Source organism: Gorilla gorilla, chromosome 21, assembly GCF_029281585.2.
Source record: "Gorilla gorilla gorilla isolate KB3781 chromosome 21, NHGRI_mGorGor1-v2.1_pri, whole genome shotgun sequence".
NCBI lineage: Eukaryota > Metazoa > Chordata > Mammalia > Primates > Hominidae > Gorilla > Gorilla gorilla.
In genome coordinates, this window is record NC_073245.2 from 14,726,389 (window position 1) to 14,732,388 (window position 6,000).

The 6,000-nt window shown below is 54.4% G+C and overlaps 1 protein-coding gene across 2 annotated transcripts in view; it reads right to left on the reverse strand.

The window, feature by feature from the left end:
• Window positions 1-4,749, reverse strand: part of RASSF2 (Ras association domain family member 2) — a 44,584-nt gene extending 39,835 nt beyond the window's left edge. Inside the window, exons 1-2 of one of the 2 annotated variants that reach the window (XM_004061772.5) lie at window positions 4,056-4,749; window positions 2,822-2,896 (exon numbers count right to left, since the gene is read on the reverse strand). The gene's annotated coding sequence lies outside the window, so the exon portion shown is untranslated. Of the gene's footprint in view, window positions 1-2,821; window positions 2,897-3,813 lie in introns of both variants that reach the window. The other variant, XM_055372512.2, reaches the window with a different exon arrangement.
• Window positions 4,750-6,000: the final 1,251 nt, after the last annotated feature.

The following is a 6,000-nucleotide window of genomic DNA, read 5'->3' on the forward strand; positions in this document are numbered from 1 at the left end:
TTATCTCAAAAGAGAGGCGAGGAAGCTGGAGTATTTGCACACCTTCTCCCATCAGTCATTGGTTGAGACCAGTGGAACATGGGCAGGAGACTGACAGCATCTATTACATTATTCAGTATCCCACAGCTAGGAAATGGTAAGATGCAATTCAAACTCCAAATCCAATACTCTTTCATGACATTTATAAAAATGAGCAGTTAATCACACTTCACTGAATGCCAACTACGGTTAAAGCACCGTGCTGATGAAGGAAATCTACTTTGCCAAATCACTTTGGGTTGACATGGTCAAAGAAAGCACAGGTATTTCTCTGCCAATTTTCACCAGTTGAAGGAACAGGAAAGGGCCTTGGAAGTCATTTTGCCCGTTCCACAGGAATGGATGAGAGGGTCTCTCTCTGGTTCCGCCACAGCTGCCTTGAGCAGCAGCAGTTCCCCAGCCCCAAGCTGTCACCGCAAACAGCTGCATCAACCTGTGATGACAGCTTTAGAGTCTGCCATCCCAGAAATGATAAAAAATGACCCACTGGCTGCACAGCCCAAGTCAGAGGATGTGCCACCCTCCTTCCCTGGTGCCTCCTGCCCCATTCACCAACCCCCACCTCACACGGCCATGTGATCCACAGTAACCAACAAGCAGGCCAAATAAATGAAACCAGCCGTGAGACCTGTGGGAGCTCACTCCACCTTGAGGACATTTACACATTCTTCTGGGCCAGGCACAGTGGCTCACACCTATAATCCTAGCACTTTGGGAGGCTGAGGCAGGAGGATGGCTTGAGGCCAGGTGTTTGAGACCAGCCTGGATAACATAGCGAGACTTCATCTCTATAAAAAAATAAAAATAAAAATTTAACTGGGTGTGGTGGCATATGCCTGGGGTCTCAGCTCCTCAAGAGGCTGAGGTGGGAGGATCGCTTGGGCCCAGGAGGTTGAGGCTGCATGAGCCATGATTGCACCACTGCACTGCAGCCTGGGCGACAGAGAGAGACCCTATGTCAAAAAAAAATAATAATAATAAATATAAATAAAAAATAAAACTTCTTCTTGGAGACAGGGAAGTGTTTAAATAGGACAGTGTGTCATTACAGTAAACAACTGGACCATGTTGTGAAGAGTATTAGGGAGGTAGCAGGAGGGAATTTCTACCCCTTGCTTTTTAAACCCAGCTGTGGCAGTTCTCAACTACTACAGATTGAAGATAGAGGCTAAAACACCTTGTTCCATTCCAAGCACACTGCTGAGACCTGCCCTGTTTCTCGCTCTGGAAGAGAGGAGGAGATGAGTCCTGGGACTACTCTTGGGGTCACTCAGTCCATCTCCCAGCCTCTCCGTGAGACTCTCTGGCAACCTGACCCTGCCTTTCTGCTCCCACCTCCCACTCAGCAAGGACACTTCCTGCCGAAATATCCTAAAGAGGACTGAAAGTAATAATCAGGCCCATGTTCTTTTGTGCTTTGATGACAGGTCTCCTCTCTGGCAAGCAGCGTCGTCCAGCCCTCTGAGGCAGCAGATGCACACCCTGGGCACTTCTCCAGCTGACTCGCTCAGCCATTCCTAAGCAGCTCACGTATGGGACGCAGACACGAAGCCTGGCTCCGGGGCACCAGGGAATAGACCAAGAAGTCACAGCAAAACCAATAGTAACTGGGATGTCTCAGGTGGGTCAGAGCATCCAAAGGATTGAAAACAAGGTGTAGGGTTGTCCGCCACACCAACTGGACTCCTAAGATGGCACAAACTGGTGAGAAGACCTGAACCTCCAAACAGAAGCCATGTGGAGATGGAGAGAGGTGGGCCGTGGAGCACTAGGGACAGAGTGAGGCCACGCTCAGGAAAGTGGGGATGATGTGGCTGGAGATACAGCAGATGCGGGCACAGCCCCACTTGGCCAGATATGGAGGGCACACAGTCCCCTTCCCCTGGAGGAAGGCACGAAAAGGGACCTCAGATCCCTGGTCTCCTCTCAGCCAGGCTCCTCAAAGGGGCCATCACCATTCCAACCCAATTTCAACAGAATAAAAATGAGGGGAGTGGAGCACTTGGGATATGTCTAGGCTGCACCCCAACACTTACCATATGTCTCCCTGATATTCCACCTCTGCTCCTCCATCTGCTGAAGGAGGAGCGGAACTCACCTTCCAGCTTCCCCAGCACAGGGAACCCAAGCTGTACCAGTCCACACTCCACGTGCCCAGGCAGGCTGCACGCTATGCCTCCATCTTCTCCCAGGGCAAGAACACCCGCTCTTTCCAAAACTACTGCCCTCTCCAAGCTCAGCCATCATTTGAGGCCCTCTTCTACCCCTGTGAGGCCTGCTGGACTGCCACAGCCCCTAGGCATCAGGCTGACCCGTCCAGAGGAGAAAACACAGCTACTGCCCACCCTCAAAGCTCCCACGCAAGGGTCTCTGATCCCAAATGGCCACCACCCAGGTAGATGTCACACTGTGTCCCTGGGACACTATATTTGAACACAAGTGTTTTGGTTTTTTTGAAAATTAACTCTCCTCAAACAACCCGATATATCTTCGCCATGCGAGGTTTCTTTAATTCTTCAGACCACCTGCAGAAAAAGTGCCTAGTAAGTAAATGTGGATTTATTAGTAAAATAAGCCTAGCTGCAGATTCCTCATCCAGATATTCCTGAAAGAAGGCCCCTGGCTCTGTCTTCCCGGCTGTTTAAAAGAATCATTGTTTCTAATTCTTTCCTCCCATTGTACTAAGATCAACTGTGGCAGGAACTGGGTCCCCCTCCAGGACAAATTGTTGTTTGTCAGCTGATTGGTTCATACATTCATTCATCATTTACAAGGTACTTACTATATCCCCAGCCTGCCGTAGACACAGCCTTTGCTCTCCCGAAAAACACGTTCTAGGCGCCGGGATTCCAGATACCTGGGAAACAGAGTGCACGCAGCGTTGAGAGGCCTCGCGCTCGGCTTCTCCTGTCACTGAGGCGCAGAGGTGCTGTGGACAGCCCAGACCCACACAGCGCCCGAGGTGAAACAGAACCCTCAGTCTCCCTATGAGGCCACTGGCACTCTCGGCTGTCCCCAGAGCTCTCCGACTTAGAGCTGAATGCAAAGTAAGCGCTCGAAATGCAGAAGTAGCCGGGGCCGCCCACGGCACCTGCCTCGCTCGGGGCGAGACAGGACGCCCGGCTGAGGTCCCAGCGACCTCAGGCACCAGCTCCGAAGGAGGGCGGGGAGACCGCAAAGGGGAAGTGCCCGGAGGGCCAACGGCCCCCGCGCACCCTGCGCCCTTCTGAAGCGCGCCGCCTCCCCGCGCCGGGGACTAGGACCCGCCTCTGGGGAATCCGCCTAGAAGACGGCGGCGGATTGGGGTCGGGCACTCTCCAGGGCTGTCAGGCCCGCCCCAGCCCTGCACCTGCCACGCCGCCCCACCTCGCCAGGAAGTCTCAGAGACCCCGGGGATGGGGTGGGAGCGCCTTCCCATCGCGGGCTCAAAAAGAAGGAAGGACGCCCCCAGGGGTCCTAGAAGGAGGACTAGCTCCAAGCCACAACTTTCTTCGGACCCAAGGCAGGCCGGCTGGGGCTCCGCGCCTACACGGCCCCTGGCGGGGGTCCGCGCGTCCCGGGAGCCCCGCGGCTCGGGGAGGAAAGAGGAGACAAGAGACAGGCGAGGATTAAGGGGCTGACCCAGCCGGGGTAGGGACCATCGTGGAAAAACTTTGGTGAGGTGGGGGGACGCGGAAAGAGAACGGCCCGCGCCCTGCACCTTGCGCCCGGCATCCCGCGCCAGTGCCTCGCTCCCAGTGCCACGCTCCCCGCGCCCCGCGCCCCGCGCCTTGCCTGCACCCCGGGCCAGCTGCATCGCGCCCGCGCCGCAGGAACCGTGGAGTTGGAAAGTGGGGGCGCCGCGGCTGGGGGGCTGCTTCAGCTGCGCCTCGGCCAGCGATCCGCGGGCCGGGCTCAAATCCGGCCAGGCTGGGCAGGCGGTGGCCGCGCGATTGGGGACCGGGCGCCCCGCCCTCCTCGCTCCCCTCCTCCTTCCTCTCCCTCCCTCCAGCCCCTTGGCCTTTTTCAGCCCCTACCGGATCTGCTCGTCCGCTGTCCTCTCTTTTCTCTCGCTCTTCATATCACTCCCCACCCCTTCGCCTTGCCTTCGCCTTTCTTCCTCCCCTTGTCTCCTGCCCCCTCCTCTTCTCCCCTCCCCTCTAGGGGCGGAGCTTCTCCCCTCCCTCCCAGACAATGCTGTGGCTGCGTCCCCTTCCCCGCCAGCTCGTCCAGGCTCCCGCCGCCAGCGATTCTTCCGGGCTGGGGGGGGTGGGGAGTGCAGGGTTGGGGAGGATGAGCTGGCTCCCCTCACCTTCTTGCTGCTGCCCTCTCCAAGAGGGATGGAGACTTGGCCCAAGCTCCTTGGTTCACCCGGCGCTGTGACAACCACTCCCAGGGAACAGTCACGCTGCCCTACCAAGCCCACCTCCAGCGGCCTGGATTCCCCAGGCAGAGGTTGTGGGATTTTGTTTTTTCAAACATCCGAGCTTATTCCCAAAAGGGTTTGAGCCGGGCAGGGGCTAAACAGGCCCCTTCGACTTGGCGGGCCGGCCAGACGTGACAGCAATGCCAAGGAGGCCAAGTTTCTTTGTCCATTTCTCACCTCCCCTTTTCCATCCCTGGACCTCCTGGCGCCCCCAGCACACAGGAGGCCCTTGAGCAGCCCGGCTGCAGGTTCCCTATCTACTCAGAGCTCTCCCCCTCACGTGCCTATCCCCAACCCTGCAGTGTCTGCGGACCAAAGGGGAAGGGAGCCTCAGGCCAACCCCCAAGGTACAGCAAGACCAGCTCATCCAGCCTGGAAGCCAAGCATTCTTTACTAAATTCATTGTTTGGATCTTGGAATGTGTCTCCCTTAGAAACAATGTTATAAATGGTGATCTGCTTCCCAGGCCAGCCACAAAAGTCTGTTGAACCCAAAATGCAGCTGTAGGGTGGTGCTGAGAACTGTGTCAGCTACCCTGAAAAAGGAGGCCACTGATCAGCTTTATTTGTAGAAAAAATATGTATATATCTTCTGGTTCTTTCTTCTTGGGCTATAAACACTATAAATTAAATAAGTTAAAGTTCTCCCATTAAGTTTCCCCATATGGACCCACTACTCTATGTGTTAAGCTTCTTTCCTTTGCAGGTAATAGAAATAACCTTGGGGGAATGCATTTGCAGACGCAGTGGTTTCTCGATAATCTCATCTAATCTCAGTGTCAGAACTACATGGAGAGCTCAGTATAAGAGGCAAATCCAGAGCCTAAAGGGCTTCCCGTAACCCAGAAAGTCTTCCCTGAGGGGTTCTTTCTTCTCCTTCATCACAGACTGGCCCTCCCTGCACCCCAGACACTTGGTGAAAGGTGGCCATGACTTCTATCTCCGGGGCTTGGAGCTCTGCTGCTCAGGAAAGCAACCAGATGCTGCTAGAATCCCTTATTCTCTAATCTAATCTTCCAAAAGAGCAGCTCATCCTCCTGTGACAGTGGGGCTAGGGATGAGCTCAGGTTGTCCAAACTGGGCTGCCAGAAATCCTGAACCTAGGCCCTATTTAAAACTAAACCCATTACTTTTGTTTTTGTTTTTGTTTTGTTTTGTAATTTTGAGATGGGGTCTCACTCTGTCACCCAGGCTGGAGTGCAGTGGCATGATCATAGCTCACTGCAGCCTCAATCTCCTGGGATCAAGAGATCCTCCTGCCTCAGCCTCCCGCGTAGCTGGGACTACAGGCATGTGCCACCATGGCCAGCTAATTTTTGTATCTTTTGTAGAGATGGGGTCTCACTATGTTGCCCAGGCTAGTCTTAAACTCCTGGCCTCAAGCAGTCCTCCCCCTCAGCCTTCCAAAGTGCTGGGATTACAAGCACAAGCCATCTTGCCAAGCCCTGAACACATTTCTCTCTACTTAGATTCTCCATCTTGGTGAATAAATTGATTGATTGATTCATTCATTCATTCACGCAAGTCACCAGAAAACATTTTTCCATTCATCAATTT